Below are 26,429 nucleotides of genomic sequence, written 5' to 3'. Positions count from 1 at the left end.
TGTAATGATTGGTCTAAATTCTAAAGTGATACGAATGTTTCATCACAAATTTCGTTATTATTAAAAGAAATATGCAAACAAAATGCATGAAAATAAAAAAATTAAAATATCTTTCAATTTCAGGTGGTTGTATGATATTAAAAAAATACCATAAAGCAGCTTTCTTTATTTTGTAACCTGACCTAAACTTTAATTTCTTTGAAAAATATGTCGCTAAGCACAACTTTCATTCTCGAATTTTTATAGGTTTATATGGTATAACGTATTCGTAAATATTCTGTAATTTTTATTGAACTGAAAGATCATCGCACAACAATTGTACAAAATGCTTTTCAATGCAAGATCTTAATTTCTCTTCCCAATTTTTTCCAAAAAGTATCAATTATTAATCGAAGAGAAGCAATTAATTGTGATAATCAGTCGATGGATTCTAAATGTTTCCATTTTTTTTTCAATCAATGTAATACTTGTCAAATACACGACATTCTGGAAATTGATCTAAGTGACTTTCGAAAAAAAAGTAAATATTGTTCCTTTTTTCACAGTAAACTCATCAGCTTTCATTGCGTTAAGAACTTAATTTTATTTATGAAATGTTTTGTCAAATAATTATTTAACTTTAAAATTTTTGTATATGTAGCATTTTTATTTTAGCGTTTTAATCTTATTTAATTTTATTAATTAAATGTTTTTCATTATAATCACTAGGTATTGTATATCTCGTTACTTCATTTCGTTAATGAATTTTCTCAAGCATCGTCAGGTTATGCAAAATTCAATAATTTTGATGTTCTACGAGTGCTTTTGTGCATGTTGAGGTTCGAACTCGCAACGTTAGGGTTCATAGCCGAGTAACAAAGCCACTAGACAAAAATGTACACTCTTCTCCGGAAGTTGTTATCTGGCTTATAATGTTATTACCACAACAACAGTCCCCCACCAGTGAGTCGGTAGAGTTTATCGCGCCAGTTATGGCGAGCGACGAACGTGATTATCGCGCTAGGCGTTATGGCGAGCGACGAACGTTGTTATCGCGCCAAGTGTTATAGCGGGTGACGTCCAGCGTGTGTGAGTGGTTGCTGCCGGTACATGGAGCCACGACAGCTGAATGAAGGATGCGGTTGTTCAGAACCAGGGTCACCAATGTGCAAGTTGAGGTTCGAACTCGCAACGTTAGGGTTCCATAGCCGAGTAACAAAGCCACTAGACAAAAGTGTACACTCTTCTCCGGAAGTTGTTATCTGGCTTATAATGTTATTACCACCACACTTTCATAACTTTGTAAATTGGAATAAATACTTCTTATGTATTAATGTATAATTGCAGAATTTTTAGGGAAAGAGTTAACTACGTATCTCTATATCTTGTTGATTAAATTACGTGATTTTATAATTTATTGCTTTGTGCTTTGTGGGGAGAGGGATTGTGCCATTCTTTGAAATTTTAAATGATTAAATTGTCTGTATTTATGCTGTACCTATTTTAATTACTATACACAGTCAGCCATATTAGTTCCTTTAGAGGATGCACACAAGAAGATCCTTTCACTAGGATTGGCAGCAGCATTTGAATCCACCCCATTATCTAACAATACTATGACAAATATGATGTTTAATCATCCTGACTATTCGTCACCAACAATGACATTATGGACATTTTTCCACCCTCCATCTCCGTTAATACATCACCAGTAAACGGATGACGGTATAAAAATTTTTTCGAATTCGGCGAATTAATTTGCGGTGCAGGCCTCGATGCAATTCAGAAGAAAAATATTTTTCTTAACATTTATTTGAATATATGTCATCAAATCGAAAGATAGAATCATGTCGACTTATCTAAATAAAATTGATTTTCGCGTTTATCATTATATTACTTGTTAATATGGTGAAAGACGAGTTGAAATATACATTAAATTTGAATAGGAACAAACGAGTTCCTTTTTGCTTCTAGGCAAAAATTGTAGATGAAAAGAAGATGTTCCGGGAAAAAAGCATTATTTAAATTTGAATAATTTATTAAATTCATATAAATAAGTTTGTTAACTTTTAAAAACGACGTTAAATCCATTTTCAATTAAACAATAGTACTGAATTCGAAAATATTGGAAATTTTAAGACAAGATTATATTGTAAGATCATTGAAGAAGAATGATATTGAAATCTCCCTTTTTATCTTTGCTTTTATTAAAACTCTTTAAATTGCTTTTTCATTATTTGTTGCTGTTAATTGTTTTAAAAAGCCGAATTTCGCCAAAACACCTACATCAGGTTTTTACTATTTGCGTTATTCACTAAATAATTATATAAAACGCAATGGGAAAAGAACCTTTTGGCATGAAGTGAATTTCGAGATAAAGAAGCTTTACACAAACACTAAAGCAAGCAATGTATATGGGTAATCGTGGTCAAAAGATATAAAATTTATATTTCTCAATTTACCTTGTTTAATATCTTTTAAAATTGTTACGGTAAGCGTATATATTTTTAAAAACCTTAAAAAATAAAAAAAAGATATTTTTTTAATTATATATTAACTTATTTTGCATAAAATACTAGATTTCAACAGGCCAATTTTCATATTTAAGGTTTATAAGTTGTAAAAGAGCACCGTTTTACTTTAAGAAAGCTAAATATTTTGAGGCCATTCAAAAAATCTTCATTCTGATTTTAATTTACATATACATAATACAACTCTTGGATTAACTATTTGTTTTTATTTACATCAGATAAAAACTGAAGTTGCAAAAAGCAAACAAAGATGAAGAGAGAAATTTCCATAAAAAATTCCTTTAAAGGATAATAATTTTCAATAAATTTAATGGATTGTGCACTTATTTTAACAAATTATCACTTTCGTTTTCCAAATTTTTTTAGATTTGTAGCCAGAATGGATGAAATTTGTATTAGATTAAAAATAGTATATCATAAAATAAATTAGTATATCATAAAATAACTTTTATTCGCATATTAATAATCTCACAAAAGAAGCGCTGAGCACTGTTTTGATGTGGGGATTCCGTTTGTTAAATTTATCCAGTAAATTAATTACTTCGCATACAAAGTAAATTTTTCTTATGAAATTTTGGAATAATTCTGTCGTAGTCTCCCGATTTTTTCTTCTGTACAATTTAATTTAATTTAATTTAATTTCTTACTTAAAAAAAATAGCACATTAAAGAATTGTTTATTAGGTTCAAAAATATTATCGTTTCTAACTTGAATTTAACGCACCGTATATTGCTACATGCTTCTCAATATAATAAAGTTTTATATATAATTCCTTTGAATATAAGTAATTTAATAAATAAAGAATGCATTAATCGTAGGTTTATGTCGATTTCAGATTAATTAACAATTTTTTTTTACTCTTATATGCAGTTAATAACGTACTTTCCATTCTGAAATTAAATATTAAATTGAAATTTAAAATTCATGCTCACTTTAAATAGGATTAAAAGCGCGTATCTGCAATTTACAAATTTTATTCGAGATATTTTTTCTTAAATATCTGCCCGATAATAGATGTCAGTGCTTTCATATTACAATCAAGATTTAATCTAAAAAGTTATATATATATAGTATATATTGCAATGTGGTGCAATTACGAATTTTCATCCTTTTCCATCTGATGGGACAAACATGCGAGAACAGAAGCAGTTGCCTGACCGACAATGTGGAATCAGTGAATCCATTCCCCAGAACTGTTCCGTCCACCGCATCCTTTGACACAGTCCCAGAAAACGAGAACTACCGCAGCGAAAAAGCTTGGCAGCGGTAAAAAGGGAGTGCTCGTTCTCAGAACTCTATATGTACAGCTCAGTTGCTGCTTTGAAATATCGCTGTTGCATATACAAGTTATTCCTTAAACACCTTTCAAAATCTTTAGGAAATGACCTGGTTTTTAAAAAATAGACATTTTCACAATAAAACAGGGAGTTGCAAACGCAAAAAAGTATATTTTTCAATTATTTTATCAGTTAATTCATTAACAGAAACGAGCAAAGAAGATAAAATTCCGGACAGGATTAATGGAATAGAATTTGTGAAAACACAACAATACAGTCGCATGGATAGCAACTTCAGAAAATGGTATTGTTTCGGATGGCATTACACGTGAAAGTTTTTTTTAAATGTTTCTAGTCTTTTTTCTTATACTATCTCCTACTTGCCACTTTCTTCATCAGGCTGCATAAAATTTTAATTTTAAAACATTTTATGCAGCCTTGAAGAAATTATATTGCGTGCGCCTACTTTTTAACAGACGTTCCAATTTTTAATACTTAATTCATTAAGATTTCTATCTTTCCTGGTCTCCCTTTGCGCCCACAACCCCATATTCTTTTGTGAAAATGTCTTGTTCCTATATGTCTGACTATGCCTTCCCTATTTTAAAATGTCCCTCAGCATTTTAATGAATAGGGCAATGAATTGAAAAGAATCCGGTATAATGCGTTATACAAGTAACGATTCTATCATCATTATTGGTAAAAAACTTTTTTCACCATTAAATAAATCAATTACGGGACATCAGATTACTTCATCCTCGTGCTTTGACCATCACACTGTGGGTCCAAGCATGGTTAATATATTTAATCATTTTATTGTAAAGCATATAATTCAAATCTAAATCATTTACAAGTAATATTATTCTATAAAAATAACACATATCAGTGCATCTCAAATGATATATGGAACCCTCATTGAATCTATGCCAGAATTTTCCAAACCAGAAGGTCTCGTCCAATTAGATACAGATAAAACAACAAAATTAAGAAACTGATATTCTATTTTTCTATAATTTTTTTTAAAAAAAATCTTATATTTCATTTTTTTCTTAAAGTGTGACATAATTTTATAGCTGAGAAGCTTTTTTCTTCCTCTTTAATTAAGTGATTAGAAATTTGAACAAAAACCAACGCATTAGGAATAACTTCCAGGGATAATTTACAAATCAGCAGGTCTTAATTTCTAGTCGTGAGATTAATTTTGATTTAGGAATACTGAAAATTGGAGTTATTTTTTATCGCTTTTTAGATGCACGATTGCAAATCGATTCACATATGCTTGCAAAAAATATACTATTATTTTTTTACCTATGTACTTTTTGAGAGAAGAATTTATCATTGTAGTTTTATTTAATGCTATTAAATAAATTTATATGAATCAGTCTATAACAGGAAAAATAATTACCATTAGAATATGTTTCTGTTTGTCATTGCAAGATTAGTTAAACATTCTTCAAATATTAAGTACTTACACTATTATTGAAGAGTTTCATAAGAAAGCAAAATAAGCTAATCAACAAATTGCAAACAAAGTAAATTATGATTAAATCTTGCTTATTTTACACCAGGTTACCAAAGTTCCTATGAGTGAAAATTTGAATCCTAAACTTCAAAGGGACAATCAAACAATAATCGCATCACAAAACACAACTCCAGTTCTATAGATTTTTTCTCATTGACCTTAAATAGATCATAATATCATTAAATGATGTTAATAGAAAACATTTATGAAACTATCATCTAGAAAACGTTTCTAAATAAGTGTAAACTGCTATATAGTATGAAAATTAGATGCGTATATTAAACGCGAAACGAAACATGTATCTTCACATCAAACAGATTGATTTTTCATTAAAACTGAACAGCATCTAAAACAGATGATCGAATTAAAACGCGGCTCGTATTTTAATCAAAGTTTCTCTAAGAGTGTTCGTATACAGTTCTAAAAACTTCTCAAATTTCGTTTATTTTATGATGCTGACTAACTTAAATTATTCGGAACAGTATTTTCCATTTGTATGAAATTAGATTTCTTCAAAAGAAAATATTCAATGAAAACTCATTTTCAAAAATACGATCATAGAGAACCTCAGAGAATATTTAGCAACCAGTACAGAACATACAATCTTCGCATAAATATTAATTAACAATAATTAAAATTTCAATAAAATTGCATATCTAATATTGAAAGATGAACAAAAATCAAACATACCGATATAAATCTTGAGCTTTTCAGAATTGATTATAAATCAAAATAATGACACAAAGCACTTCCACCGTTCATTTCAAACAAAAATGACTAAGTAAAAGCAAAATAAACAGAGTGAAGGTACCTGCGCATGCGTGATTCCGAATCCTTTAAACAGCATTTCTGTTCTGGAAGTTTTTTAAAAAAATAAATCGCTTGAAAACACAATTTACGAGTGCGAAAGGTAGGACATCCACACTTGCAGTGCGGAGCGTTCGTTGCCTTTCGAGATTTTTTCTATTTAAAAACATTTTTCTTGCTTGTACTTTCCTAACTAGTAATTTTCTATTTAAAACTCCGATAAGTTGTGCAAAATATTTCATCGTAACTCTATTTAAATATTTATTTTGTCTCTGAATTACGTGATGATATTGTTTCAAGTATTTATTATTAAATTTAATTAATGTTTTGATTTTTAATTTGAACAGTTTACTTAAAAATGCACAATAATCCTGAACAAACAAGAAAAATAATTAAACTGTGCCAAGTGAATCTATAAATAAAATGATTTATCTTAGATATTATTATATATTTTTAATATAAAAAATATATACGTTACAGTTTAATGTATTAGCACCAGTTTTTAATAAAGAGAAAAGATTTTAAAAAATCTCAAAATAGAAATAAATGTATTTTCCAGTTTTAAATGATGGTTTGATATGTTTAATAAAATAATATTATTTATTTGTTGTTTCATTTCTTGTAGACATCTTGAAATTAGAAATACTAAAAACATTTGCAAAAAATAATATCTTAATATATATTAATTAATAAATATTAATAATAATATATATAAAATATATTTTGATAAATTTGTATAAAACGATACATTTGTACATAAAGCAAGTGAAGCGAAATTTAACATAATAATTTAAGGATAAACTTTCACTCATTGAATGTCTGTCTGGGTGCTCTCAATAGTGAATTTTTTGAGCGTAAAAATACACCCACATTTAGTATATAACTTTTTAACCCGGTTTTCGCAAACAAAATTGCCTGGGATTCGCGGCTGCTGTCTATCTAATTAGAATTTACTTCTATACTACTACAATTTAGAGAAAACAAATAAACATGCATCTTATTATTTAGTGGTCTGAGTAACAGGCATGGATCATGGGAGTGGACTTGTTAAAGCTATAAAAATAGTGTTTATATGAAAAGAAAACTTGCACATTCTGCAGTTGCAAATAATAAAGAACTGAATATCATGCAAGACAAAATACATTTCAGAAACTTCTTTAAAATTTTGCACTTAATATCAATTAAATTATTTTTTTGCGATTTTTCTTAAAGAAAATCCCATTGGTGAAAAATCCATTTTGCAGTCGTCGTTAGGTGCACCATTATTTAGTGTCTTAAATAACTGGTTATTAAATACTGATATAAAAAACTTCTCCTTTCTTATTTTAACTTATTCAATCATAGAAAAAAACTGCAATTCCATATGATTTTTCAAAACATTAAGTCTCGTTTCATTGCGTTTTCATATGTTGAGTGAGAATACTCTACAATCAAGTATATTTGTAAAGAAATCACTTTATTGACTTAGAATTCATATTATAAATATTATTTCAGATTTTTATTATGATCATTTTTGGAGGGAATTGATATGGCTATGTAATATTATTTCTTCTGGAGCTTAAGAATATTTTTATTGAAAGATCGTTTGATTAATGCGTTTTCTTACAAAACTATTAAAGCAGAATAAATGCTTAAACTTAACTCAGTAATCCAGGTAAAAAATAATCTCCTTTGATGTAATGTTATGAGTAAAATAATTCGAATCCATTCTTTCGAGAAACTAATTCTTCCTCATTTCGCAAACAGAACGTTAGAATGTAGAAACAACAACAGAAAATTGGTTTTTCCACAATAGTCTATACATGAGAAGAAGGCTCGGACGTGACAAACAAATAATTCGTCTTGCAACCTTCAATCTATTTAATGTTTTGAGCTATTTTCAAGAAATTTCTAAAAATGTCAAGAAAAACATTGTTGATAACAAAAATGTTGACGTCATTAATGCGCGCGCACTTCCGTTTCTGACTCGGTTTGTTTTGTTTTAGTTTGAGAGTGATCGACCGTGAGCCTCCGTGATATTATTGCTGTTCAGGAAAATATATTCAGCATTTTATTTTGGTAAGTTCTTATTGCTATTTATACATTTTTTTGAGAAATGTCGTAAATATTGATTTGCAGTTATGCAATATTTAGTTTATTTGAATTCGTAAAATTATTTGATGAAATTCAATCGGTTTCGAAACTTTTAATAATCTGTTTTATAAATATCCCATTCAATGATTTTCAAGAATTTAAATGGTAAACAACAACGATTGTTATTATGGAGGCATAAATATATAGTGTAATGTTTTCATTTTGAATATTTTTTCTAACCGAAGAACAGTATTAGACAACTATCAAATTAATTTTCTTGCTCAAAAATATATATGATATGTTTGTCTTATAATATATGAAAACTTACACGTTGCTTATACTCAAGAATTTTAATAGATCGAAAAAATATAAAAAAGATATGTCAGATATATATTAAAAAAAATTTTGTAATGTCCCGAAAATTTTATTAAATTAATCTTCTATAGAACATTTCAATGAATTGTTTGTATTCCATATAGAATTTAAAGCAAATTATAAGGTCAATGAATAACATAATTTAAAATTCTTATATTCTTATATTAATTCGATGTGCTTCGGATATTGAAATTGCAACCCCTAGAACGTTATGCTTTTTTCTTATATAATTAGATGACACATTCTTCGGTAATAGGCTGTTGCATCGATTACATTAAGTGTCAATATCTGAAATGTTTGTGGATTGCATACAGTTTATGCCGAGTCTTAGAAGGATCAAACTTTATAATACTATTCGATTATTTGTTATTTGCATGATCGAGCTTAAATTCGAGAAGCGATGATTCAATTCCGTATGGACATGATAATTAAGGTGTTTCTGTTCGAAATCACTGATTGAAACATGCTATTTATAGGCAGGTACTGAAATAAAATGAATATCCTCTCAATAGGCCATCTTTTCCACTATAGTTAAAACAACTTTAGCTTCAAAAAATAAACTTATACCGGAGCCAAAATCTTACAAAATATTAAATTAAATCTTTAACGAGTAGAAAGACGTTTTACTTGAGAACTCAGCAGATATCGTCATCTTCTTCTAAAGTGATGGAATAATGAAAAGCCAGAGGCACTTTTATGTGTGTATACAAATAGACATTCCATCTTTTTGCATCTGATTATATAAACCCACCTGAAAATGGATTAATTCGTTTTCCCGTCCGACGAAAAAACTAAGAGGATACACGATATGCAATTATTGTTAAGACCGGCAAAGGTGCAAAATCAATTTCGCAATTTAGCCAGCAGTAATTTTAATCTCTATTTTGTAATCCTATTTCATTTTAAATGAATCCCTAATTGAAATAAATTATGAAATTACGGGCTTGTGCTCAACTCTGTTAGATAGTAACCGAATCCATAAATATCTTTCCCATTGACGAAGTAAAAGATGAGAGGCAAAAGGTTAACAGTGCAACGAGCTGCAATCAAGGAACCACTGCCAGGGTCGAATTTAGCATATTTATTAATATAATTATTCTTAAAGAATCACAATGCGAAAAATCTCACTTAAAGAACTAAAATGTATGCAATGAACAATTTTAAAATTTATTAATATTGTTTCGAAATACAAATTAAAATTTTTAACTTCATAATCGTTGAGAATGAATAAGTCAATATTATATTCTTTCAATTTTTAAATTTCTAACAATTTCGTTAATGATTAAATCACAGTGCTTGACATTAATTCTACAGCTTAATCATGAAAGCACTTTGAATTGGCATTTGGAAAAAATTGTTTTCTGAGGATCAGATATTTATATATTATTATGAAAAATTTCAAATTTAAATTTGTGAATTTATACTATGAAATATTAATAAAATAAAATTTCTCATTTTATTCTAGTTCTTATTAAATTTGCAAATTTATGAAAGGAAAGGTAGTAATAAAATTAAATTTAACTTTCATTCTTGGTAATTTTCGGCTATAATTGTTGTGGTATATTTTTTGAATTAAAATTTGTAAAGAACATTTTAAATTTCTATAGGAGATTTGAGAAATATTTATATTCAAAGAAAGAGAGATTTATAGAAACACAATATTGTCCCCTAACTGATTGGGGAAAATTTAAGATGCCAAAGCAAACCATGAATATTTATTTTATTCACATATTTACTTTACACATTCTTAAAATAATATTTTATTTTAAAAATGAGCGCTTTGCTTTGAGATCAAAACACTTATCAACCGAATATTTGAAATCCAAAAAATGTTATACAACTAGTAAAATCAACTTTTCATCCAGGGTTCTAAATTAAAATTATAATAAATTTTTTTGACATTTTCATTATTTTCTAAAACGAATAGCAGTGTATAAACAAATATTTCTGTTTTAAAAAGTAATAAATGGGATTCAGAATCGTATTCAACCTTTTTGCTTCAAGACTTGATGCAAGACATTTAAATTAAGGGGAAATCTTTCATTTAAAAAAATCAATCGATGCATGAATTCGCAAATAAATCATTTAGGTTACTGATTTAACATTGAAAATTAGAGTCTCGCGGTCACTTTTGCTTAAGTATTTGTGTTTTCTTGAAATTGCTTCTTTTCATCATAAATTATTTTTTGAGCTCAAAAGTATTCGATTCATTGATGGGCTTAATATTATTGTGCCGATTTTTTTGGTTTACATTTACTTAATCATGAAAATAAATGCAAATATTTGATGATAGGACATTATCTGATCGTCTTAAAAGCTGTGAGCGAGGTAGAACGGAAGAGAGGCTGATGTCAAATAACCCAACGTTTAGAAACGTTTGACGAGAAGAAAACTGGCGTAGAGAATTTCGTTGCAATTTCGATTGTGAAAAGTAAAAATGCAAACTACCACAAAAAACTGAGTTAAAGACAAAAATTTAAGGAAGGGGGATAAAGGAACAAACGAAGCAAAAAAATATGTTCTAAACTCTAAGATAAAAATAGTAAAGGAAGTTTTTGATCTTAATATGAAACGTTAAATGTTTTTTATCGAAGCATGCTCATTAATTCATATTTTCTTGATTTTTCCTTATCGATATAGATTATCTTAAATTGCTATTCTGAATACTATGAATGAAAAATTTATCTGGTATGCTATTTGTTGTTATATCGATTTTTTTGATTCATAACTCTAAATTTAATTAAAATATTTTTTTGGAATATCACAAATAATCTGAACTCATCTTTTAAAATGAGCATTAATGAGTGATATGCAACATAAGTATATCCAATAAATTTTAAGCAGGGAATTATCAAAGTGGATTAAATTTATTCTATTTCATCGAATGTTTCTTGTCAAGCAATGGAAATTTTTTTACTATTTAACGATGTGTAGATAGTTTCTGTCTTAACTCTAATTATTTGTCGCCTCTCAAAGCGTTTTTATAACTTATGTACAATTATTAAAAAAAACAATGCGCCGAATGCTTTTAAAGCAAATTCATACATCAATCAAGTTGATGCCATTTCAATTTATTATTCTTTTAATATCCGTTATGATATTAACAAATAAAATTCTGATTCGCTTTTGTTTCTGCTGGAGGTGATAAAATGCATACAAAATATGCATTAATAAAATATACTATTATTTTTCAACACTTTCACTTAAGAATTAAATCTGCTTTCTAAATACAAATCCAGAATTTCAAATTAAATCTTACAGTACCGACAATAATTTAAAAATGAAAATCATTAAATGTCCCGTTTTTAAATTCCTGACTGTTTTACAGCTTGAAACCTTGTTTAAACCGTTTTACTACTGAGTCCATGTTCCGTGTGAATTTCGGCAAGACACTGTGGTAATGAGTGACTCTCCACACCTTTTGGTAAAAAAGTTGGAATATAGACTCTCCCCAAGCGTTTACCTACAGTTCTAAAATCCATTTGAAGTCTTGCAAGTTCTTGAGCTCCAATTCTTGAAAAAATCTCCTATAAAAAACATAACGTTTAGTTGTCAAACATAATCTAAGTTTTCTATGGAAGAAATTATAAAATTGCATCATTCGTTTGCTCGGAAATCGTTGCATGACCGAAAAGAGGGCGAGTCACTTGACTTAGGCAATGCAATATTGTGATTTCTATGGTTTAGAAATAAATCGATTTTCAGCTGCATTCAGAGATTACCATGGGATAATATATTTAACCTTTACAAAATTCTGCTTTAGCATACTATAAGAACTCATTTCGTTTTAAAAAATACTTTAATCTCTCAGAAAAATTTGCATCCAAATAGTGGTTTAAAAACTCAAAAATCAGAGGAATAAATTTCATTTTTTTCGGATATTAATAGCTCTTAAGGCCAACACTATTTAAAAACTCGTTTTCTTTAGTTACAATTTCATATTTAAAAATAATTTGATGATAGATTATTTTAGAATTAACCGAATTATGAAATATATATATATATATATATATATATATATATATATATATATATATATATATATATATATTTTTATTAATGCATCCAACGTCTTACAAATCTGAAGGCAGGAGTTCTCAAGTTTTAGAATCCATGATTAAAATTGTAAATTCATAAACACGACTATTTCTTAATGTATATTTTTTGCATATAATACATTTTGCAAATATAATATTCATGATAAAAAGAATTACATTGGGATAGAGGTTCTCCTTAAAATTTTGAAGAAAAAGTAATTCGTCTGCCAATGAAAAATAATTAGTCTGAAATTATTATTTTCTCTTCGTTCAAAATTAATTACGTATATACTGGATTATTTCAAGTTATTTTTGATGCATTCATACATTTTATATAATTTTCTAATAATTTTTCAATTTTCATCGTAATAGAATGCGATATAATTTCACTCAATTATCACAATACAGAAATATGTCATATAAAACAGAAAAGTAGCAATTCACCGGTAGAATGCATTCTCAGATCCCCGTGCTTGTAATTATTATGACTGCTAAATTGCTGGATGGAAGAAAACGTCATCTTCATTAAGAAGCATAGAAAATATAGTTCTTAATTTTTTTTTTCGAGCATAGTTTCCTGAAATTTTTTTTTGAGAATTGGCTAGATCAGTTTCATGATGACGGAAGTATACTATTCGTTTGTTGCTGGTTTTGTTAATGGGTCAGTTTTATCATTTCCGGCTTTTCGTATTCCCATATGAAATCTATTGTTAGGGGATTTTGCGGGATTTTCTCAATATTAGTCTTATATTTTTGAGATTAGGAGATGCCGTGGTGCCTCCTTGTCAGCACGAATTATTTAGATTTTGATGCTAACTACTGTAGCGAAATTTACTGTTCATAGTAAATCTGTAAGCTCTCTTGGCGTACAGCGCAATTTTCATTTCGGTTTTTATTATTATTATTATTATTATTATTTCGCTGTGTCCATGTGCCTGTTCTCCAAATGCACTCCAAACTATGTTTTTGACCTACCTTGTATACTTTAAGATGGAACTGATGAACATTTGTTCTTGCTGTTTCATTTTCATTCAGCAGCGTTTGGTTTCGATGGAGGAAATATGTTCCATGAATAGTCGAACCAATTAACGTTCCACTTAAATATGACTTCTTTATGACTCCATTTGACGTAAGCAAAAATTTGGTTATGCAGAGGGATGTTAAGTGCACCTCATATTAGAGCTGCAGATGAAATGGGGGAATCTAAACTGTTAATGAAAAATCTATCTTTGATGTGGCTTGATTTCCACTTCATAATATTGAGAGAACTTAAATTTTAACCTATGTCCAGAGAAAAATCCTATTTTTTTGAAACCATGATTATCGAAATGCCAATAAAATAACTCAAAAAATGTAATATACTAGATGGGTGGACGCCTTTTCGAAACAAACAAAATTCGGATTTCTGTGTATTTTGGAATTAAATCCATTTAAGAAATATCTGCGTTTCCAACGAATGCGAACACGATAGGTCTAAAAAATTAGATTTAGAGAAGCTTAGTGAATGGCTTTACTCTCAGAATTAAATCCTGCCTGAAAATTTTCAAAAAAATCTGTCCTCGAGCAGATTGTATGTTGACCTGTCTATGCATGTCAATGACTCAATAATATAACTTGATGGATTCATAAATTATATCACATGATCATTACATTGCAAAGCTCGATATGTGCACAATTTCTATTTCATTCAAAGCGAATCATGTTAAAAATGCATGCATAATTAATTGTCTTTATTAAAACACGATATTGAACACAATTTATTTTATATAAACTAATAACATGACCATGTGCAACAAATTCGAAAGAAGACGACTCCCATCAGTTCTTAATGCTTCATTAAGTTTTCTTAGGAATGTGGAGAAATGCTTTCAATAGATTCTGAAATGTCACTCTGACGATGCGAAAATGCAGTTTAGTTATTGCAATACAGATGATCCTGCATTTTAAAGCCCGATGCTTCTTGCTTTTATGTGCATCTAATATCACAATTTTTAAATTCTGTTTGTGAATCAACAGGCATCTAGCCTACCAATGAGTTCTAGCCCACCGTGGCATTGTGCTAAGCGAGTTGCAAACTCAGGTCAGTATTCTAAATTACTAGGAAAAATCGTAATTTACATTGGCCTAGGATATATAAAGGGTTCCATTCGTCAAATGTCCTGCCATTTGTTCAAAATGGAATTTGGGAGAGAGATGCTTGCTGAGGAATCGCTCTCTTCGTCTGCCCAACTTACAGAATTTGCGATATTGCAAACAACAGTGATGTAATTTCTAAATATGAATTTACTAAAATTATACACTTTTCAATCTTCCTAATTTAACAAGCAGAATTATCAATCCTTTAAGAAAATCCAGTTTCAGGACTGAGTAAGAAATTACCCTTTTCAAGACAAGTTAATATTAAATACTGCATAATCTTTTTGCTTTAAGTATTTCTTTTTAAAAGTCTTGGATTTTAATATGCGAGTTAGACTAAATTTCAGGGTCTAATTTTTTATTTATTTTGATGTCAATGGGTCGCTATAGTCTAATATTTAGTAGATTAAATAATTCCTTTTACTATTTCATAACTGAAGTTCAAATATGGTAATAGAAAGAAAAATAACATTATTTTTTTTAAAACAAAACCGATAAGTGCTCACCAGAATATTAGTATTTTCACTGTTATGGTAAATGTTCATAGTAATTTTTTTGGTGCATTCTTCTCGCTGATGTTTATTGAAGTAATTTAATGCCTTGCAATCAAACAGGCGGAAAACATCCGATGGTTGCAATTTATTTAAAATTTAACTTCTCTGTCTCAACGTGCAATAATGCAGAGCAATTCCGGGTTTTTAAAATCCGAGAGAAATCTACAATTAATGCCGACTCAATCTCCCGAATGTTTAGTATGTAAATTTGAGAATGGGGAAAAATCCGAAAAAAGAAACACAAAATAGGTTATAACTACGCCGTCATTTAGACTCTTGAGGAAATGCCATCGTCTTCTTTAAAATATCGGCCTAATTACGGTGCATGCAATGCAGGAATTGCATGTATCATACAAAAGAAAATCCCTTTACCCCTAAACAGCTTATATGGGTCAAATACCTTAATATTTTTTTTTTCAAAATTATAAACGGATTCAAGTATGTCTAATAAATTTTGTTATATGTGAAAGCTTTTCAAAAAAAAAAAGGCATAAATTGAAAGAAATATTTACTACTCAATTTAAGGAAGTTCGATAAAGAAAAATCAGTCAAATTATAATGGAAATTAATTCCCCCCCCCCCCCCCATTCAAATCGTAATTAGAGGATTGTACTATTTCGCGTGATCTCCAACTGCTGTTTGCAGTTTTAAACCTCATGGGAACTTTTAATTTCTTCATTAATCTTACTGAGTAAAATTATTGTTTGTCTGCTTTAAGTTTTGCAGTGAAATATATCTCATTACTTTTTCTTTCTATTGAATTTTCATTAATCACTTAATTTATGTTATACTTCGGAACGTCAGTCTTATTGAATATGCATTATTTTCACTACAAATATTTTTGTCTTGCATTCCTTGAGGCTGTTGTCAAAGAATATAAAATGGAAGGAATATTGTTTTAAAGTTATGAAAATCGAATATTATAAACTTAATATTAAGAAAAAGATATATTTTTTCGATTATTTAATAATATAATTTCGATATAATTATGTCAGTTATTAAGAAAGACGCATTTCTTTTAGAAGTTCAACAGTTTAAATTGCTTAAAGTGACATAGGACTTATAAAAGAAATTATTAAAATTTGAATTCGAAGAATTTATTATGTAAGTAAATTTAGGCTCTCTTAGAAGAAATATATAACCCAGGTTGCTCTTATAGTTATTGCGTAGTATTTATTGATTGGAAAATACTCAGGAAGATTGTTTTTTAACTCTTTATTTTTTAAAAAAAATCATTTTTAAAGAATGCATAGATAAGTTATATTTTATTCGAGACAGATAGTGAGAAAATTGTTTGTTTCATTCGCAATTAATTATTCCATGTATAAATTACAACTTTGCAGTATCCAACATTTTATGTCATTATTTTCTGAATATTCGAAATAAGTATTTTTAATGCTGCAAAGAATGTTGTTTTGTTTTAATATATAAATAATATTGAAAAATATTCAGACTTGAAAGTTATTTAAAAAGTTTTCAAGTTTTTATCATTAATTGAAAAACGTTGATATATGTGTGTAATTTCATCAAAATGTATTGATTCTAAATTATATTCATGAACTTTGAAATTCATTTCTTAAAATGCTGAGACTTCAAAAAAATTATGAAACACTTTTTAAAGCATGAGTTTATTAATATATTGAAAGAAAAACTTTTTTAATAAATAAATTTTATTTTTACTTTCTAGAATCAAATGTTTATAACATTATGGAATGTTCAGATAAAACTGACCAAAGAATGACAAAATGTGTGAAATCATAATTGATCGGGACATACCATTTGATTGCAATTAAATTCCTAAAAATTTAGAATAGTACATTGTCATCGATAAAGCGATTGTAGAATAGCACACATGGAAGCGAGTGCCTTATTAATAAAAATGTCTCTTTCCAAATTTTTACCAGCTACAGTTCAATGAATGTGTATAAAAAATTTCGTGAGATCTTTGTACTTTCTAGAGCCACAATTTTCACGCTGTTTCTAAAGTTTTTGTCTTAATTTATATATAATATTTCATTTAAATATTTTTCAGATAATACTGAAATTTTTTAATATGGACAAAGTTTAACGAATTAATAAATAAAACGCTAGGCTTTATATATCAGTGATTGTGGTTGAAATATTACTTTATTAAAATAATCATAATTTAAAAGTTAATAATACAAGTTAAAGATTTATAAATTGTTAACCGCAATCCACTTAGAATATTTCATATATAATATTTATAAGAGGAAAACTGATTTTAAATAAATCAAAAGACATAATTTTATTTAAACGCTGTTTACTAATGTCAATGATTCGTAAAAATATGAAAGATTAATAAATCAAGTATTTAATACAAAATTTTTAAAGCATTGCGTCTTAGTTAAAATTAGGAAATCTATATTTTTGTACTCAAGACAAAATTTATTCCGCTATAGGAATATTATGTTTCTTTGGTTTCTAGAATTTTAAACAAAACTTCTTACATTCCTATATTAAAATTCTTGTTTCTGCAAGAAGTTTCACTTATTTAGAAATTGTAATCATTTTAAACTTGATAATTATGCGATGGCAGAAAGCAATGATTATTGATTTCATAATTCAAGTAAATAATAAGTGAGCCTATATTTAATGCCTTTTTTTTTATCAGAGATGTACTTATGAAAAAAAAATTAGGAGTTAAAATAGTGTTTGATAAAATATTTATTTAAAAAAATTAGAGAATGCATATTTTAGATACAAGTAAACTATTATTTTGAAAAATTGCAACTTAATTTTTACTCAATAAAAAATAAAAGCAAATAAATAAAAATAATACACGAATGGAAATTTTAAAATAAATTCAAGGAACTACATACAAATGGGCATAACTTAAAAACAAAAAAAACAGATTTGCATAAAGCTTTACAAAATACGAATTTTTCTCTTCTCACCAATTAATCAATTGGTTGCGGCTATATATGAAGCTAGATTTAATGATTATCAAGAAGATATACTTACAAAACAATATATTTAAATGTACTGACATTCAGTATGTCGAGTGGGAAAATGATTTCAACAATTCTGATTGCTTAATATGTCTAAATGTAAGACTAAAAAAAAAAAAAAATCTTAGCTGAGGTTCTTAAGTCCCTTGACATAGATACCATGAATTATATAATAAAGAATGAAAGACATTTCCTTTCCTATCACCGAAATAAAATATCAAGCAATTCTTACTGCTTGTTGTGACTGCTGGAAGGGAAAAAAATTATTCCAGATGTACAATTATCTCCTGTCATCGACTAACTAAATCGGTGATATACTCTGTAAATCAATCAACTCTGTGATTCATTCAACGTCTCTTCGGAGAACGATACAACCAGAGGACTTGCATAGTGTGGACTATATGTCTGCTAAATGACTTCAAGAAATAAAAAAAATTAAAGGACATTTTATTTCCTATCCCCAATTATAGGCCATTATGAAGACTGGATATACTTTCTAACGAAAAATAAGGACCGAATGACAAACATTTCATTTCCTATCACCGAAATAAAATATCAAACAATCCTCATTGCTTCCTGTGTCTGCTGAAATGAAAAAAAAAATTAATCCAGGCGTACAGTTATCTCCTGTCATCGACTAACTAAATCGGTGATATACTCTATAAATCAATCAACTCTGTGATTCATTCAACGTCTCTTCGGAGAACGAAACTACTAGAGGACTTTACTGCAATTCTCTGGACAGGCACAATGTGGACTATATGTCTACTAAATGACTTCGTAACAAGAAAGAAAAACGAGGAGAGGGAATTTTATTTAATATCCCCAATTATAGAACTTTATTTCGAATGGATATACTTCCAAACAAAAAAGAAGGGAGGAATGAAAAACATTTCCTATCACCGAAATAAAATATCAATCAATCCTCATTGCTTCATTTGTCTGCTGAAATGAATAAGAAAAATTAATCCAGGCGTACAGTTACCTCCTGTCATCGACTTACTAAATCGGTGATAGACTCTGTAAATCAATCAACTCTGTGATTCATTCAATGTCTCTTCGGAGAACGATACAACCAGAGGACTTTTCTGTTACACCCTGGACTTGCATAGTGTGGACTATATGTCTGCTAAATGACTTCAAGAAATAAAAAGAAGGAAAGGAAATTTTATTTCCTATCCCCAATTATAGGCCATTATGCCGACTGGATATACTTTCTAACAAAAAATAAGGACCGAATGACAAAGATTTCATTTCCTATCACCGAAATAATATATCAAGCAAAACTAACTGCTTGTTGTTCCTGCGGGAATGCATAAAAAAAGCTTTATTCCAGACGTACACTTATCTCCTGTCATCGACTAACTAAATCGGTGATATACTTTGTAAATCAATGAACTCTGTGATTCATTCAACGTCTCTTCGGAGAACGAAACTACTAGAGGACTTTACTGCAACTCTCTGGACTTGCACAATGTGGACTATATGTCTACTAAATGACTTCGAAACAAGAAAAAAAAACGAGGAGAGGGAATTTTATTTCCTTTCCCCAATTATAGAAATTTATGCCGAACAGATACTTCCAAACAAAAAATAAGGAATGAATGAAAAACATTTCCTATCACCGAAATAAAATATCAAACAATCCTCATTGCTTCCTGTGTCTGTTGGAATGAAAAAAAAATAATCCAGGCGTACAGTTATCTCCATCTGTCCAGGCGTACAGTTATCTGTCATCGACTAACTAAATCTGTGATATACTCTGCAAATCAATCAACTCTGTGATTCATTCAACGTCTCTTCGGAGAACGATACAAACAGAGGACTTTCCTGTTACACCCTGGACTTGCATAGTGTGGACTATATGTCTACTAAATGAATTCGTAACAAGAAAAAAAAAACGAGGAGAGGGAATATTATTTCTTATCCCTAATTATAGAACTTTATGCCGAATGGATATACTTCCAAACAAAAAATAAGGAATGAATGAAAAACATTTCCTATCACCGAAATAAAATATCAAACAATCCTCATTGCTTCCTGTGTCTGTTGGAATGAAAAAAAAAATTAATCCAGGCGTACAGTTATCACCTGTCATCGACTAACTAAATCGGTGATATACTCCGTAAATCAATCAACTCTGTGATTCATTCAATGTCTCTTCGGAGAACGATACAACCAGTGGACTTTTCTGTTACACCCTGGACTTGCATAGTATGGACTATATGTCTGCTAAATGACTTCAAAAAATAAAAAGAAGGAAAGGAAATTTTATTTCCTATCCCCAATTATAGGCCATTATGCCGACTGGATATACTTTCTAACAAAAAATAAGGACCGAATGACAAACATTTCATTTCCTCTCACCGAAATAAAATATCAAGCAAAACTAACTGCTTGTTTTTCCTGTTGGAATGTCTTAAAAAAAGCTTTATTCCAGACTTACACTTATCTCCTGTCATCGACTAACTAAATCGGTGATATACTCTGTAAATCAATCAACTCTGTGATTCATTCAATGTCTCTTCGGAGAACGATACAACCAGAGGACTTTTCTGTTACACCCTGGACTTGCATAGTGTGGACTATATGTCTGCTAAATGACTTCAAGAAATAAAAAGAAGGAAAGGAAATTTTATTTCCTATCCCCAATTATAGGCCATTATGCCGACTGGATATACTTTCTAACAAAAAATAAGGACCGAATGACAAAGATTTCATTTCCTATCACCGAAATAATATATCAAGCAAAACTAACTGCTTGTTGTTCCTGCTAGAATGCATAAAAAAAGCTTTATTCCAGACGTACACTTATCTCCTGTCATCGATTAACTAAATCGGTGATATACTCCGTAAATCAATCAACTCTGTGATTCATTCAATGTCTCTTCGGAGAACGATACAACCAGAGGACTTTTCTGTTACACCCTGGACTTGCATAGTGTGGACTATATGTCTGCTAAATGACTTCAAGAAATAAAAAGAAGGAAAGGAAATTCTATTTCCTATCCCCAATTATAGGCCATTATGCCGACTGGATATACTTTCTAACAAAAAATAAGGAATGAATGAAAAACATTTCCTATCACCGAAATAAAATATCAAACAATCCTCATTGCTTCCTGTGTCTGTTGGAATGAAAAAAAAATTAATCCAGGCGTACAGTTATCTCCGGTCATCGACTAACTAAATCGGTGATATACTCCGTAAATCAATCTACTCTGTGATTCATTCAATGTCTCTTCGGAGAACGATACAAACAGAGGACTTTCCTGTTACACCCTGGACTTGCATAGTGTGGACTATATGTCTACTAAATGAATTCGTAACAAGAAAAAAAAACGAGGAGAGGGAATTTTATTTCCTATCCCCAATTATAGTACTTTATGCCGAATGGATATACTTCCAAACAAAAAATAAGGAATGAATGAAAAACATTTCCTATCACCGAAATAAAATATCAAACAATCCTCATTGCTTCCTGTGTCTGTTGGAATGAAAAAAAAATAATCCAGGCGTACAGTTATCTCCATCTGTCCAGGCGTACAGTTATCTGTCATCGACTAACTAAATCTGTGATATACTCTGCAAATCAATCAACTCTGTGATTCATTCAACGTCTCTTCGGAGAACGATACAAACAGAGGACTTTCCTGTTACACCCTGGACTTGCATAGTGTGGACTATATGTCTACTAAATGAATTCGTAACAAGAAAAAAAAAACGAGGAGAGGGAATATTATTTCTTATCCCCAATTATAGAACTTTATGCCGAATGGATATACTTCCAAACAAAAAATAAGGAATGAATGAAAAACATTTCCTATCACCGAAATAAAATATCAAACAATCCTCATTGCTTCCTGTGTCTGTTGGAATGAAAAAAAAAATTAATCCAGGCGTACAGTTATCACCTGTCATCGACTAACTAAATCGGTGATATACTCCGTAAATCAATCAACTCTGTGATTCATTCAATGTCTCTTCGGAGAACGATACAACCAGAGGACTTTTCTGTTACACCCTGGACTTGCATAGTGTGGACTATATGTCTGCTAAATGACTTCAAGAAATAAAAAGAAGGAAAGGAAATTCTATTTCCTATCCCCAATTATAGGCCATTATGCCGACTGGATATACTTTCTAACAAAAAATAAGGAATGAATGAAAAACATTTCCTATCACCGAAATAAAATATCAAACAATCCTCATTGCTTCCTGTGTCTGTTGGAATGAAAAAAAAATTAATCCAGGCGTACAGTTATCTCCGGTCATCGACTAACTAAATCGGTGATATACTCCGTAAATCAATCTACTCTGTGATTCATTCAATGTCTCTTCGGAGAACGATACAAACAGAGGACTTTCCTGTTACACCCTGGACTTGCATAGTGTGGACTATATGTCTACTAAATGAATTCGTAACAAGAAAAAAAAACGAGGAGAGGGAATTTTATTTCCTATCCCCAATTATAGTACTTTATGCCGAATGGATATACTTCCAAACAAAAAATAAGGAATGAATGAAAAACATTTCCTATCACCGAAATAAAATATCAAACAATCCTCATTGCTTCCTGTGTCTGTTGGAATGAAAAAAAAATAATCCAGGCGTACAGTTATCTCCATCTGTCCAGGCGTACAGTTATCTGTCATCGACTAACTAAATCTGTGATATACTCTGCAAATCAATCAACTCTGTGATTCATTCAACGTCTCTTCGGAGAACGATACAAACAGAGGACTTTCCTGTTACACCCTGGACTTGCATAGTGTGGACTATATGTCTACTAAATGAATTCGTAACAAGAAAAAAAAAACGAGGAGAGGGAATATTATTTCTTATCCCCAATTATAGAACTTTATGCCGAATGGATATACTTCCAAACAAAAAATAAGGAATGAATGAAAAACATTTCCTATCACCGAAATAAAATATCAAACAATCCTCATTGCTTCCTGTGTCTGTTGGAATGAAAAAAAAAATTAATCCAGGCGTACAGTTATCACCTGTCATCGACTAACTAAATCGGTGATATACTCCGTAAATCAATCAACTCTGTGATTCATTCAATGTCTCTTCGGAGAACGATACAACCAGTGGACTTTTCTGTTACACCCTGGACTTGCATAGTATGGACTATATGTCTGCTAAATGACTTCAAAAAATAAAAAGAAGGAAAGGAAATTTTATTTCCTATCCCCAATTATAGGCCATTATGCCGACTGGATATACTTTCTAACAAAAAATAAGGACCGAATGACAAACATTTCATTTCCTCTCACCGAAATAAAATATCAAGCAAAACTAACTGCTTGTTTTTCCTGTTGGAATGTCTTAAAAAAAGCTTTATTCCAGACTTACACTTATCTCCTGTCATCGACTAACTAAATCGGTGATATACTCTGTAAATCAATCAACTCTGTGATTCATTCAATGTCTCTTCGGAGAACGATACAACCAGAGGACTTTTCTGTTACACCCTGGACTTGCATAGTGTGGACTATATGTCTGCTAAATGACTTCAAGAAATAAAAAGAAGGAAAGGAAATTTTATTTCCTATCCCCAATTATAGGCCATTATGCCGACTGGATATACTTTCTAACAAAAAATAAGGACCGAATGACAAAGATTTCATTTCCTATCACCGAAATAATATATCAAGCAAAACTAACTGCTTGTTGTTCCTGCTAGAATGCATAAAAAAAGCTTTATTCCAGACGTACACTTATCTCCTGTCATCGATTAACTAAATCGGTGATATACTCCGTAAATCAATCAACTCTGTGATTCATTCAATGTCTCTTCGGAGAACGATACAACCAGAGGACTTTTCTGTTACACCCTGGACTTGCATAGTGTGGACTATATGTCTGCTAAATGACTTCAAGAAATAAAAAGAAGGAAAGGAAATTCTATTTCCTATCCCCAATTATAGGCCATTATGCCGACTGGATATACTTTCTAACAAAAAATAAGGAATGAATGAAAAACATTTCCTATCACCGAAATAAAATATCAAACAATCCTCATTGCTTCCTGTGTCTGTTGGAATGAAAAAAAAATTAATCCAGGCGTACAGTTATCTCCGGTCATCGACTAACTAAATCGGTGATATACTCCGTAAATCAATCTACTCTGTGATTCATTCAATGTCTCTTCGGAGAACGATACAAACAGAGGACTTTCCTGTTACACCCTGGACTTGCATAGTGTGGACTATATGTCTACTAAATGAATTCGTAACAAGAAAAAAAAACGAGGAGAGGGAATTTTATTTCCTATCCCCAATTATAGTACTTTATGCCGAATGGATATACTTCCAAACAAAAAATAAGGAATGAATGAAAAACATTTCCTATCACCGAAATAAAATATCAAACAATCCTCATTGCTTCCTGTGTCTGTTGGAATGAAAAAAAAATTAATCCAGGCGTACAGTTATCTCCTGTCATCGACTAACTAAATCGGTGATATACTCCGTAAATCAATCAACTCTGTGATTCATTCAATGTCTCTTCGGAGAACGTTACAACCAGAGGACTTTTCTGTTACACCCTGGACTTGCATAGTGTGGACTATATGTCTGCTAAATGACTTCAAGAAATAAAAAGAAGGAAAGGAAATTTTATTTCCTATCCCCAATTATAGGCCATTATGCCGACTGGATATACTTTCTAACAAAAAATAAGGACCGAATGACAAACATTTCATTTCCTATCACCGAAATAAAATATCAAGCAAAACTAACTGCTTGTTTTTCCTGTTGGAATGTCTTAAAAAAAGCTTTATTCCAGACTTACACTTATCTCCTGTCATCGACTAACTATATCGGTGATATACTCTGTGAAGTAATCTATTCTGTGATTCATTCAACGTCTCTTCGGAGAACGAAACTACTAGAGGACTTTACTGCAACTCTCTGGACTTGCACAATGTGGACTATATGTCTACTAAATGACTTCGAAACAAGAAAAAAAAACGAGGAGAGGGAATTTTATTTCCCCTCCCCAATTATAGGTCTTTATGCCTAATGGATTGACTTCCAAAAAAATAAATAAGGAAAGAATGAAAGACAATTTTTTGCCTATAACTGATTAATCAGTGCAAGGATTGAATAAGAGATATAACAATATTTACATTCCCTGAATGAGAGTTTGTGGGTGTAAGTCGCAATGCATTCTATCAAATCCAAAGATATAAAAGCTCTGAGCTTTTTAATGTAAACAATTTGAAAATGCATTTTTATATAAATGCATAAAATGTCAAACGATCCTGTTTGTTTGGTGTGGCTACCGGAGTGATTTAAAAATAAACTTTCATTTCGGACGTAGAGTTATTTATCGCCATCGAATAATTGATTCTGTGACATGCTTTGCGAAACAGCCAACTCCATTCAAAGCTACTTTAGAAAAAGATAAAAAAAATATATATAAATAAAAAAAAATTAAAAAAAAACCAGACGTTCTTGTCTGTTATCCTCTAGACTTAAGTACTCCTTTTTTTCGTCTTTTTTCTGCGAAAGCTTTCTCATTTTCGAAAGATTTTTCTTTCTACTTGTATGATTAAAAAAAAAAGACAAAATGAAATAAATTTTTAGACATCAACATTTATTGTCAAGAACGGTGATACTATAAAATGAGATGGAAAAAGGTCTATTTAATCAGAAATTAAGTATGCATAGAGACTTCTTTCATTTTCAAGTCAATTTCCGTCTAGTTGAAGGAATTATGGTTTCTTTCTCATCAGAAATGTCCTAGAGATAAACCCTTTAAATCAATTGCAGTATTCAGAGAATTAAAGAAGGTTCAAACCAAGACTTATAGCAGCAATGAAGATAAAACTAGTATTACTGAAATCGCACAGCGCCCTCATGAAGTTGCATTTTTCTATAATAGTTGCAGTATTTAACTAATTTATTATTGATTCATTAAATTACCTATAAAAATTAATTTTTTTACATAAAAATATGGTAATTAATGCTGTAAAGAGTGCGTATTTGAGTGCTTTTGACATTTAAGAAATGAAATGTATTCAATTTTAATGAAAAATTTTTCTCAGTCCATAATTAAGCATTATTAATGCTATAGAATTATGAAATCAATCAAATAAGTAAAATTTGTCATTAGAGTGAAATACTAATAGAAACAAAATTTAATCAAATTGA

The sequence above is a fragment of the Argiope bruennichi genome, chromosome 2 (genome assembly GCF_947563725.1).
Source record: "Argiope bruennichi chromosome 2, qqArgBrue1.1, whole genome shotgun sequence".
NCBI lineage: Eukaryota > Metazoa > Arthropoda > Arachnida > Araneae > Araneidae > Argiope > Argiope bruennichi.
Note: the sequence above shows the minus strand (reverse complement) of the source record.